Genomic DNA, 14,630 nt, shown 5'->3' with positions numbered 1-14,630 from the left:
AGTGAGTGCAGTGCATGCCATTAGGGAGGGAAAGAGAACTCTGGATCCAGAAAAGGATAGATTGGGTAAAACAATAGCTATTTGTTTAGTGCTATTGAGGACAAGAGCTTCTAATATGGAATCAACTTTATAGGCAGTCTGGGGTCAGAATACAAATAGTTTTGAAAATCTGAGTGGTTTAAATTTTATTCTGTAGGAAATGAGTAGCCATTGATGGTTTTTAAACAGAGGAGTGGCATGGATAGAAATACGAGGGATGTTTAGGTTTAAGATAAAGGAGAGAGAAGATGCAATGAGATCATGTAACCCCAAGATTATTTAGCAGTAGAATAAACTGAGGAGAAGCAGTCAGAATGAGATAAGGCAAAGTATTTTGGAATAACTGATTTGAACTTGTTTTTGCATTATGATTTTTTAAATTATGGAATAAAGCTAACAAGCAACATTATTGTGAATGTTAGCCATCTCTGGCCTATGAAAATGGGATGATGAACGGTGGGGGTTGGCAGAGTAACTGAAAATTCCTTTCCCTCAAATCCATCCCTGTACTCTACCTCTGACAATTCCCAAGCTTGGTCATCATCTCTACTTTTTAGTCAGAATAATAAAAGGCATATTTTTAGATATGTATGAAGGGAATATTTTAAATAGAATGTTTTTATTTCCCATGAATATGTTCCTCAGTCCAAAGCCTATTTCAATGCAGTTACCTCAAAAAGAGGGATAAGAAGATTACAAAAAAAGAGTAAGTGACTAACTAGAGTTAAACTACTAAAGGAAAGAAAATTTTAATTTAGAAGTGCTGTTTGTAAGACTCTTTAATACACCCTTTTTAAAAGCCTTTGACTGTGTGGATCACAATAACCTGTGGAAAATTCTTAAAGAGATGGGAATATCAGATCACATTACCCATCTCCTGAGAAACCTGTATGCAGGTCAAGAAGCAAGTTAGAACTGGACATGGAGCAATGAACTGGTGCAAAATTAGGAAAGGAGTATGTTAAGGCTGTATAGTGTCACCCTGCTTATTTAACTTATATGCAGAGTGCATAATGCAAAATGCCAAGCTGGATGACTCACAAGATGGAATAAAAATTTCTGGGAGAAATATCACCAACCTCAGATATGCAGATGATACCACTCTAGTGGCAGAAAGCGAAGAGGAACTAAAGAGCCTCTTGATGAAGGTTAAAGAGGAGACTGAAAAAGTTAGCTTAAAAAAAAATCCAAAAAATTAAGATCATAGCATCAGCCCCACCACTTCATGGCAACTGGATGGGGAAAGATGGAAACAGTGTCAGATCTCATTTTCTTGGGCTCCAAAAACACTGTGGACAATGATTGCAGCCATGAAAGTAAAAAACACTTGTTCCTTGAAAAGAAAGATATGCCAAACCGAAATAGCATATTAAAAAGCAGAAACATCACTTTGCCAACAAAGGTCTGTATATTCAAAGCTATGTTTTTTCCGGAACCATGTACAGATGTGAGCGGTAGACCGTAAAGAAGGCTGAGTGCCAAAGAACCGATGCTTTCAAACTGCGGTGCTAGAGAAGACTCTTGAGAGTCCCTTAAACAACAAGGCAATCAAACCAGTCAATCCTAAAGGAAACCAGCCCAGAATATTCATTGGAAAGACTGGTGCTGAAACTAACTTCCAATACTTGGACCACCTAATGCAAAGAGCCAACCCACTGGAAAAGACCCAGATGCTGGGAACTTGGATGGCAGGAGAAGAAGGGAGCAACAGAGGATAAGATGGTTGGATGGCATCACTAGGTCAATGGACATGAGTTTGAGCAAATTCCAGGAGATAGTAAAGGACAGGGAAGCCTGGCATGCTATAGTCAGTCCATGGGTTGCAAAGAGCTGGACACAATTTAACAACTGAACAACAAGAGTAATGTCAGCATCATGGCAATTTGAGGTGTTCCCTTTGTCTCTTCCCTTCAATCTACCAACAGTAACATTTCTATAACTCAAAGGTGTGTCAGTCCAACACACTGGACAGTAGATAACTCCTCACATTGATACATCAAAAAAGTGAGTGGAATAAAAGAGGGGGCAAAATGAAGGAAACAACAGATATGGTACTTGCAATCCTGGACTCCCAGTTGGAGCAGATCAGCCTACAGCCCCAGAGAACCAGAAAATATGGATGTGAGCATACAAAAATGCAGAGGTGTTTATGGTTACAGGGAACCAGATGGCAGTAGGACTTGAAATCTTATCTAGCAGTTGTGACCTGACAACCCTGGTCACACCCGAGATACCCCTATCTGGGTTTTCCTCTGGGGCCCCCTTTTCCTGCAGTGTTGGAGCCTGTGATCCAAGAGACTCTGAATGCAGTGAAGCTATCCAACATGCTGGCACCCCAGGTGGCAACACTAGCAGTAGCAGGATATTATGATTTCAGAAGTATAAGCACTGACAAGGCTTCCAGACAACACCTCTGACAAAGGTGCTGTGCTAAGGTGCTCAGTCGAGTCTCACTCTTTGTGACCCCATGGACTGTACCCCGCCAGGTTCCTCTGTTCATGGGGATTTTCTGATAAAGGTAGTGGAGGGTAAAACTATCCATTCTGAAATATGGCCAGAGGCAGCTCAGCTAGGAGAAACTTAAAATTTGTGCTATACTGTTACTTACTGAAAAACAAAAGAAAGACCTTTAATAATTCAAAAATAGCATGATGGACTTTTAGGATTAAAAAAAAAAGATTTTATCTCAAGACGAAAGGTGCTTGTTACTTCAAATGTGCCAGCAGAGGAATATAATAACTCATGTATGAAAAACCACAATAAGAAGGTAGAAATTAAAATTCTTCAGTAACCAACAAATTTGTGGAATACTATGACCTAACTGACAGAGAATTCAAGGTAATTGTCATAAAGAAACTCAAAAAGCTATAAGAAAACTCAGAAAGACAGTTCATTGAGCTCAGAAATAAAATTAATCAGCAGAAGAAACACTCTACTACAGGTACTGAAATTCTAAAAAAATCAAATTCTGAAGCCAAAACTTCAAAGAGATGAAGGATACATTAAAAGCAAGGGAAATAGAACAGATTACATGGCAGAGAGAATTAGTGAGCTAGATGATGGGAATTTTGAAATGATACAGGTAGAGGAGAAGGGAGAATTTCAGTGAAAAAAATCTTTGAAAACTATCCAATTTTATTAGAAGAGCAATATTAAAATAATGAAGATCCAGAGGGAAAAGAGAGGGAGAAGAGAACATAAAGTACATTTAAGGAAATAGGAGCTGAGGATGTCCCAAACCTGGGGTGGAAACTAGGTATACAAGGCCATGAAGCTAAGAGAACTCCTAACTACCTCCATTCAAAGATACCTTCTCTGAGACACATCATATCTAAATTGTAAAAGTCAGTGACAAAGAATTTTAAAGACATCCAGGGAAAAGAAGGATGGTATTTCCAGTAGTCATGTATGGATGTGGGAGTTGGACTGTGAAGAAGGTTGAGCGCCGAAGAATTGATGCTTTTGAACTGTGGTGTTGGAGAAGACTCTTGAGAGTCCCTTGGACTGCAAGGAGATCCAACCAGTCCATTCCAAAGGAGATCAGCCCTGGGTTTCTTTGGAAGGAATGATGCTAAAGCTGAAACTCCAGTACTTTGGCCACCTCATGTGAAGAGTTGACTCATTGGAAAAGACTCTGATGCTGGTAGGGATTGGGGGCAGGAGGAGAAGGGGACGAAGGAGGATGAGATAGCTGGATGGCATCACTGACTCGATGGACGTGAGTCTGGGTGAACTCCAGGAGTTGGTGATGGACAGGGAGGTCTGGCGTGCTGAGATTCATGGGGTCTCAAAGAGTCAGACATGACTGAGCGACTGAACTGAACTGAACCTACAGATATACCCCCATTTGGCTAGCAGCAAATTTTGTAGAAAAAAACTATATATGCAAGGAGAGCTCAGATGACATTCAAAATCCTGGAAGATAAAACCTTTCACCTAAGAATACTCTATTCAGCAAAGCTTTCATTCATATATGAAGGAGAATAAAGGGTTTTCCAGACAAACCAAAGCTTAGGAATTCCATGAACACTGGACCTGTCTTACAAGAAATGTTGGACGGAGAGCTTCTACCTGGAACAAAAAAGGCAAATGTAAAGAAAAATTTGAGTAAGCTGCTAGAATCAGAAAACTGCAACTCTATCAGACTAGGTTGTTAAATAATTATATCATAAAGGTCAAGGGAAATAAAAGTAGTAAAAATAACTAACCACTTCAAATTAGTAAAGCACTCACAATGTTAAAAGGCATAATTTGGTAACCTGATCAAACTAAAAGGAAAGAGAAAAAACATAGGACTTATATAGACAAATGAAGATGGTATCATCAGAAAATGACTATTTTATCTATGAGATGTTATACAAACCTCATGGTAACCACAAAACATAAATCTAAAAGAAGAGGCATGAAACATAAGAGGAAACTGAGAAAATCATACAAAACTATCAAACTAAGAAAATCACAGAAAAACACACAAAAAAAGGAATAATACGGATATAGAGTAACCAGAAAACAAAAGATAAAATGAATTACTAAGACCTCATCTATTAATAATCACCCTAAATATAAATGGGTTGAATTAGTCAATCAAAAGACACAGAGTGACTGAATGAATTAAAAAATAAGACCCAACTATATGCATAAACATATAGTACATAAGCAGTACACTAACACTGACCTTAGAAATATCATTCTGAGTATGTCTTCTCTGGGAAGGGAAACGAAAGCAAAAATAAATAAATGTGGCTACAAGCTGGATTTGCACAGCAAAGAAAACCATCAACCTAATTAAAACATATTTTGGAAAAGATATCTGCAAATCATAACTGAAAGTGGTTAACATCTTAAATATATAACTAACTCATACAAAAAAAAATAATAATGGAGAGAGAAGCTGAATAGATATTTTTCCAAAGAAGACATATGGATAGCCAACCATACAGATGGTTAAACATCACTATTAGGGAAATTAAAATCACAACCACAATGAATGATCACTTTACCCCCTTTTAGACCGGCTATTAGAAAGCAAGGCAAGAAATGAAAAGTGTTAGAGAGGATGGAGAAAAGTGAATCCTCATACACTTCTGGTGAGAATATAAGCTGGTGCAGCAACAGTGGAAAACACTGTGTAGTTTCCTCACTAAATTAAGAATAGAACTACCATATCATCCAGCTATTTCACTTCTGAGCATTTATCCAAAGAAAACAAGAACACAAGTCTGAAAAAATATACGCACTCCTATGTTCACTGCAGCACTATTTACAATAGCCAAGATGTGGAAAAAAATCTAAGTATCCACAGACAGATAAATGGATAAAATAGATATACACAATGTAACACCACTTAGTCATAAAAAAAAGAAACTTGTCATTTGTGACAACATGGATGGGGCTCAGGTTCAATGAAATGTCAGATAAAGAAAGGCAAATATCATAGGATTTCACTCACAGGTGAATTTTTTTTAATATGAACAAATCAAAATAAAAACAGATACAGAGAAAGAAGAAGTGATTACTGGAGGGAAAGAGGGTGGGGGAAAGGTGAAAAGGATAAAAGGGGTCAACTGTATGGGGAGGGATGGAGACAAAGTCTTTGGTGGTGAGCACATTAAAATTTATACAGAAGTCAAGATATAATATGATACACATTAAATGTATAATGTTATAAATAAAAAGTCTGAAAACAAAAATAAATTAATGCTTTTGAAAATGTCAGATTGCCATTATTGAGTATTTAGGCACATGATTAAGTCAATTAGTCAGTCAACTTATGGACTATGCCATGAGTATGCAGTAAGCTATTTTATCTGAGAATGATATTTTTACCCATTTATTATAACAATAATCACACATACAATTTCAATATCTTGATGATTCTAATTTATGTATAGATGTAATCTACTATGTGTGTGTTAAGTTGCTTTAGTTGTGTTTGACTGTATGCCATCCTATGGACCATAGCTCACCAGGCTCCTCTGTCTGTGCAATTCTTCAGGCAAGAATACTGGAATGGGTTGCTATGCTCTCCTCCAGGGGATTCTCCTAAGACAGGGATTGAAGCTGCATCTCCTTCCTCTCCTGCTTTGGCAGGTGGGTTCTTTACCACTAGTGAAATCTGGGAAGCCCCATGATATTATTTATATATATATATATATATATATATATATATATGTATACACACACACAATATACTATATATTACTACTATTGTTCAGGTGCTCAGTAGTCTCTGATCTTTGAGATCCCACGGATTACAGCAAACCAGGCTTCCCTGTTCTTCACCATCTCCTGGAGTTTGCTCAAACTCATGTCCATTGAGTCGGTGATGCCATCCAACCATCTCATCCTCTATCGTCCCCTTCTTCTCCTGCCTTCAATCTTTCCCAGCATCAGGGTCTTTTCCAATGAGCTGGAGCACTCTGTATACTATACTAATTGCTTTGATTTGTGATCAAATATAATCCCATGTGGAGAAGGCAATGGCACCCCACTCTAGTACTCCTGCCTGGAAAATACCATGGACAGAGGAGCCTGGAAGGCTGCAGTCCATGGGGTCACTGAGGGTCAGACACGACTGAGCGACTTCACTTTCATTTTTCACTTTCATGCATTGGAGAAGGAAATGGCAATCCACTCCAGTGTTTTTGCCTGGAGAATCCCAGGGACGGGGAGCCTAGTGGGCTGCCATCTATCTGTAGGGTCACACAGAGTCAGACACGACTGAAGTGACTTAGCAGCAGCAGCAGCAGCAGCTTTACCACTGAGCCACCAGGGAAGCCCAATGATGATGATATTTGATTATCGTTCTATGCAAGTAAAAGCTTGACTCCTGAATCCTCCCAATCACACACATTTTGAAAATTGTCTGATGCATAGTATAATGGAAAAAAAAAACCAAACTCATTCACATTTTTCCCCAGGAACTAAAATAGGAGTATATGACCAATAACAAAATGCAAATGAAATATAATATAAATTTTCAAGAAATATAACTTTTACTTGGTAGTATAACCGTAAGCTGCTGAAAGATCATAACTTCCATGCTTGTAACAAAGAAGTGATAGTTTATCATCATCACTGTTCTGAAACATTTTATATATGCCAGTAAACACTGTCAACTCTTTCACCAATGCCAAAAGGTTTAAAAAAAACCCTGTGGCTTTAAACAGAATTTAAGTGAGGAAACTGTGAGAATCCTCTGGTCAGATCCCTGGTTGATTTGTCCTCCATACAAGATGCAGTCCCAGTGTTACTGTTATTCAGTTTCTAAGTCGTATCTCTTTGCAACCCCATGGGCTGTAGCACACCAGGTACCTTTGTTGTCCATTATCTCCAGGATTTTTCTCAAATTATTGTTCATCAAGTTGGTGATGCTATCTAACTATCTCATCCTCTGCTGCCCCCTTGTCCTATAGCCTTAAGTCTTTCCCAGCATCATGGTCTTTTCTAATAAGTTTCCTGTTTGCATCAGCTGGCCAAAGTACTGAACTTAAGCTTTAGCATCAGTCCTTCCAATGAATATTCAGGGTTGATTTACTTCAGGACTGACTGGTTTGATCTCCCTGCTGTCCAGGGGACTCTCAGGAGCCTTCTCCAGCACCAAAATTTGAAAGTATCAGTTCTTTAGCTCTCATTCTTCTTTATGATCCAATCCCCACATGGAAACATGGCTATTGGAAAAACCATAGCTTTACCTCTATGAACCTTTGTCAGCAAAGTGATTCTGGTTTCAGTCGCATAATCATTTTCTTTTAGCTCCTCTTCCTGTCCATACTCTCAAGATAAAGATATTGCAAATATGGAAGGCTGAAAACTAGTTATTAAATTTTCCATCTACTAAGCAGGCTAAGGTTATACAGAAGGGTATATTTTTAGGTGAGTTGATAAGGGACGATTTCTCTGAAGACGTGAGTTTAAGAGACATGTAACTAAATGTGAGGAACCCTGGAAATGTCTTGGAAAAGACTGTTTTTGGTAGTCTGAAAAATGAATAGAAAAACTAGTGACAGAGCCTGTCTTGACTGTTTAAGGAGCTGCAAGTTGACCTGCAAGTCTGAAGCAAAGTAACCCCAGTGGGAGAGTTAAGGGATGAGCAGCTAGATTATGTAGGATGCAATAGTCAATAGGAAGAAACTTAGGTTTTATTCCCAGTGTGCTGAAAGTTCAGAAGACTATGCTAATGAGGATAATAACATGATCTAACTGGCATTTGAAAAGATGCATTCTGGTTGTTGTGTGGAAACCTGATATAAAGAACAGGGTATGTGGTAGCATGGAGATCAATTAAAAAGGTTGTTTTTCAAGCAGGCATTAGATGCTCTGAGTGGCTATGGTGGTGGTATATGACATGTGGAGAAAGAATTAAATCTAAAATATGTTGTAAATTTAAAATTTAATCAACAAGATTTACTAATAGACCATGTAAAGATATGAGAACAAGGTGATAAGTATAGCTCCAAGTTTTCAGGTAGAAGTAACTTGAAAAATGACAGTGCTACTTGCTGAGTTATAAAATACTGGGAAAGAAGTACATACAGGTTAAGTCCATGATGTCTCTTAAACATCCAAGACAGATGTATGATTCTATAGTACAGGGAGGATACTTGAGAGACAGCAACACACGGAGGTAGACTAAAGGGATTTTGCAATAAGGGACTTAAATGGAGAAAAGAGAAGAGGTGAGGACTAAATTCTAGGAGATGCCAAACTTAACAAGTGGAGGGGGTCTTAAAAGATGGAAGGATATATCAGATAAGGATGAGACTTAAACCTCAATGAGATATGAAAAACCAGGAATATTTTATATCACAGGGAATGAAGTGTTTCAATATCCATTTCACCCTTACAACCACTCTGGATGAGAGAATAGATAGCTATTTTATTTTTACCTACTGGGTCAATGAGGGCTTCCCTTTTTGCTCAGTGGTAAAGAATCTGCCTGCCAATGCAGGAGGAACAGGTTTGATTCCTGGATCAGGGAGATCTCCTGGAGAAGGAAATGGCAATCCACTCCAATATTCTTACCTGGAGAACACCATGGACAGAGGAGACTAGCAGGCTACAGTCCATGATGTTGCAAAAGAATCAGACTTGACTTAGAGACTAAACAATAACAAATGGGTAAACACTTGGGGTTCAGAAAGATTAGTGTGTAATAGTGTGTGTGTGTGCTCAACCGTGTCTGACTTTTTGTGACCCCATGGACTATAGCCTGCTAGGCTGTCTATGGAAATTTCCAGGCAAAATACTGGAGGGTTGACACAGAGCCCCTGTTTTGAGATTCCTGAGTCATACAGCAAATTCCCATCAGTCATCTATTCTACACTTGGTAATGTAAGTTTCCATGTTACTCTTTCCATACATCTCACCCTCTCCTCCCCTCTCCCCATGTCCATAAGTCTATTCTCTGTCTGTTTCTCCATAGCTGCCCTGTGAATAAATTCTTCAGTACCATTTTTCCAGATTACATTTATATGCATTAGAATATGATGTTTATCTTTCTCTTTCTGACTTACTTCTCTCTGTTTAATAGGTTCTAGGTTCATCCACCTCATTGGAACTGACTCAAAGGTGTTCCTCTTTATGGCTGAGTAATATTCCAGAGGGGTGGGATGGGGAGGGAGATGGGAGGGGGATTCAGGAGGGAGGGGATTCATGTTGAGGTTTGACAGAAAACAACAAAATTCTGTAAAGCAATTATCCTTCAATTAAAAAATTAATTAATTAAAAAGTTCTTGGGGGGTGCTATATTTCCTTCTCCAGGGGATCTTCCCAACCCAGGGACTGAACACATGTCTCCTATGTCTCCTGCATTAGCAGTGGATTCTTAGATATATCCACTATTATAAAGTTAGTAAATAGTAAGAAATACCTAGAACAATGTGTCTTCTGAGGACTAGACCAAAAACTTCAACTGAAAGCAAAAATAAAATTGAAAATCATGAGTAGTTTTTTTTAAACAGAGAAAATTTTATCTATGTGTAGACCTCAGTAAAAGCTTAAATTTATAGACTTTGACCAAAGTACTTAAACAGTATTGATAGATGTCTTTCTCAGCAGTGAGAAGGAAGCCTATAGCTCATTTTTTTGAAATTTCACAGTTAATATATTTGAAACATTCTAGTATGAAAAGTGACTGTCCTTTGATAAACATTAGCATAACAGAGGAGACAAAAGTCAGGGTTACTTCTTTCATAGAAGAAGTTCCACAGAGGCCTAGAAGATATAGTAATGTTAAATACTTTTAAAGCATGTGTAGGTTGATAGATTTCCCAATATGTATGTCCAGATTTCATAAAGATCAAAGGAGAATTTAACAACAAACTATAATATAGAGTATAATTAAGTAACTTTTTTCTTGCCATTATTAGTCTCTTAAAATATCAAAATATGAAAAATAGAGTTCTCTTTTAACATGGTTTTTAATTAAAATTTAACCAGATTCTTAATTCTTTAGTATAAAAAAATGGGACAATTAGAAATATAATAATTCACTAGCACTTATTCAATCCACAAATCTGTTAGTATTGTTTCATATTTTATGTTATCATGCCTATAATGTTCATAGTTTTTTAACTATAATTGTGATTATTTTTCATAATTAAGTGAATATGATAGTTATACCACTATCATTTCAAAGTTTATTCATTTCTGGAATTTTTTTTGTTATTTTTTCTTTTTTGGCCTCAGGATTTTAGTTTTCCAACCAGAGATTGAACCTGAGCCCTCAGAAGTGAGAGCTGAGTCCTAACCACTGTATTGCCAGGGAATTACCTGAGTTCCTTAGACTGTCTTCATTTTGTTAATGGGAACAAAACAGAAAAAAGAAAAAAAAAAGTGCTGCATGTACTTAGCTTCTGCAGTTTTAGAATTTGTATTTATTTCCTCTGTATTTGAACAAAAATGACATGTTTTTATTAGGCAACATATTTATTCTTTCAACAGTTGTAGAACTGGGTTCATTTTCTCTGTGCATTGAACTGTATATATGAGAAGCCCAAATATAGTGTATAAGGTTTTTTATTTTTCTTCTTCTCCACATAAGATGTCTCTACAATTTTTATTTGAAGATTAAAAAGTTAGCTCTGTACCTTAGAGTTTTTAGATCCCAATTTTGTTGCTGTTGTTGCTAGTGTCAACAACAAGGATCATTTTCCCCTGGAAATGAAAGTGTTCCCTCAGAGGCAAATATTTCTAGAAGCATAGGTTTTAATGCTTCCTGGTTCCTAATATTACTATAAGTAATTATTAATTACTTCTACAATTTGTCAGTACCACCAAATACTTATATCATATTGATATTTTCTGTCTTTTCTAACTATCTTATTTAAATTGTGTTCCTTTATTCTAAATTATTTGTAATATTTTTTTATTAAGATGTCCTGGGTACAATTAGAAATTTTTTACAAGTATACAGTTCAGAGTGAATTAGATTACAGCATACCCTTCTAAAATTAGATATTAAAAATCACACACTGAGGAAACCAGAATTGAAAGAGACATATGTGCCCCAATGTTCATTGCAGCACTGTTTATAATAGCCAGGACATGGAAACAACCTAGATGTCCATCAGCAGATGAATGGATAAGAAAGCTGTGGTACATATACACAATGGAGTATTACTCAGCCGTTAAAAAGAATACACTTGAATCAGTTCTGATGAGATGGATGAAACTGGAGCCGATTATACAGAGTGAAGTAAGCCAGAAAGAAAAACACCAATACAGTATACTAACACATATATATGGAATTTAGAAAGATGGCAATGATGACCCTGTATGCAGGACAGCAAAAAAGACACAGATGTGTATAGTGGACTTTTGGACTCAGAGGGAGAGGGAGAGGGTGAGATGATTTGGGAGAATGGCATTGAAACATGTATAATATCATGTAAGAATCGAATTGCCAGTCTATGTCCGATGCAGGATACGGCACGCTTGGGGCTGGTACACGCAGATGACCCAGAGAAATGTTGTGGGGAAGAGGGTGGGAGGGGGGTTCATGTTTGGGAACACATGTACACCCGTGGTGGATTCATTTCAATGTATGGCAAAACCAATACAGAACTGTAAAGTAAAATAATAAATAAATAAATAAAAATCAGTATGGTCACCACTGAACATAGTGTTTCCATGTGTTCTAAGTCACTTCATACTGAGGGTCAATCAGTAATATTAAACTTCAAAGTTAGTGAGAGATGGAAAAACAGGAGTTTTTCCTGGTTATTCTTGTACTAGTTTCCAAGAATAACTAATTTTTTCCATATGCATGTGAGGTATGTAAATAAGTCAAGAATTGTGAACTTCAAGAAAACAAAGATTCACTTTTTATCATTGTTTCATGTAAACTGTAGGTTTACAATAGGTTTCTTTTTTGTTGTGTTTAAGGAGTTTATTGCTAGTTTTCATGTGGTGAGAATGTTCAAACTTAATGGATGTGGATTTTCTCAATTTCTTTTGTTACACTAATTGAAATGATCATGTGGTTTTATCATTTATCCTATTAATGTAAAGTACTGTATTAATTTTCAGATGTTAAACTGAATGATCCAAACTCTATTGCAGACAGCAAAAGCAGTTCTAAGATTAAAGTTTATAGTGATGCAAGTATACCTCAGGAAACAAATCTGAAATAACCTACCTTATCTCTAAAGAAACTGGAAAAGGGACAAACAAAACCCAGTGTTAGTACAAGGAAACAAAGATCAGAGTGGAAATAAAGTAGAGAATAGGGGAAAAGAAAAAAAAAAAACAACAACTTTAGAACTGTTACTTAGAAAACAAAAGTAATAAAGCCTTAACAAAACACATCAACGAAAAAATAGGTTCAAATAAAATAAGAAATAAATTACAACCAACATCACAGGAAAACAAATGTTCATAAGAGAATACTGAACACAATTACAAGCTAATTAAACAGACAACCTAGAAGAAATAGATAAATTCCTAGACATGTACATTCCCCCTACTGAATAAGGAATAATAAATATAAACAAACTGATTACCAGTTAAATTGAATTATAAAAGAAAACTCCATGCCAACAGAAGTCCAGGACCAGAAAACTTCACAGGTGAAGTCAACAAAACATTTAAAGAAAAGTTAACACCTGTCTCTCAATCCAAGAGGAAGGAATGCCTCCAAAACCATTCTACTAGGGCAGCATCATATGCTGATCCCAAAACCAGGCACCATGCACACACACATACACACAAAAATTACAGATCAATATTCCTGATGAACATAGATGCAGAAATATTCAACAAAATATTAGTAAACTGAACTCAAATACTTCAAAAGGATCATCCATAAAATGTTCAAGTAAAATTAACCCCAGGGATAATAGGAAGGTTCAATATCTGCAAATCAACCTAATATACCACAATAAACTGAGTAAAATTTATATGATCAATAGATGCAGGAAAAGTTTGACACAATAATTCATTTATGATAATTACTTTCAACAATGTACATATAGAGTAAACATACCTCAACCTTATAAAAGCCATATGTCAAACACACATCTCACATAACATTCAACAGTAACAACTTGAAAGTGTTTTCTCTAAGATCAGGAACAAAACAAGGATGCCCACTCTTGCCCCTTTTATTCAACACAGTATTGTAAGTTTTAGCCAGAGCAATTAGACAAGGAAAATAAATAAAATGCATTCAAACAAAAATACAAGTTGGAAAAGAAAGTAAAACTGTCAGTTATCTGTGAACAATATGATTATATGTAAAATCTTAAAGTCTCCATCCCCAAACAGACCTCAAATAAATTCAATAAATTTGCAAGAGTACACAGTCAATATGCAAAAATCTATTGCATTTTTATATACTATTTTCCCAGGTGGCACTAATGGTAAAGAACACTCCTGCCAATGCAGGAGACATAAGAGACTCAGAGTTCAACCCCTGGGGCTAAGAGCCCCTGGAGGAGGACATGGCAATCCACTCCTGTAGTCTTGCCCAGAGAATCCCATAGACAGAGGAGTCCAGCAGGCTATAGTCCATAGGATCTCAAAGAGTCAGACATGACTGAACGGATTTAGCAGAGCATACACAACAAACTATCAAAAAGGTATCCCACTTAACAATCCCACTTACAATCCCTTTTACAGCTGTACCAAAAAAGAAGAAAATTCCTAGGAATAAATTTCACCAGATAAATATAAGACTTGTGCTTGGAAAACTATTATACTAATGAAAGAAACTGAAAATGAAACAGACAAATGGAGAGATATGCTGTGGATTAAAATCCTCATGGATTTTCATGGATTAAAAGAAAATTTTTAAGATAACAAAACTCCAAGGCAATCTACAGATTCAATGTAATTCCTATAAAAATATCAAAGGCTTTTCTTACAGAACTAGAATAATTCTAAGGTTTTATATGCACTCACAGTTCAGTTCGGTCATTGAGTTGTGTCTGACTCTGTGACCCCATGAATCACAGCATGCCAGGCTTCCCTGTCCATCACCAACTCCTGGAGTTCACTCAAACTCATATCCATAGAGTCGGTGATGCCATCCAACCATCTCATCCTCTGTTGTCCCCTTTTCTTCCAGCCCCCATCCCTCCTAGCATCAG

Source organism: Oryx dammah, unplaced genomic scaffold (assembly GCF_014754425.2).
Source record: "Oryx dammah isolate SB20612 unplaced genomic scaffold, SCBI_Odam_1.1 HiC_scaffold_20, whole genome shotgun sequence".
Lineage (NCBI taxonomy): Eukaryota > Metazoa > Chordata > Mammalia > Artiodactyla > Bovidae > Oryx > Oryx dammah.
Note: the sequence above shows the minus strand (reverse complement) of the source record.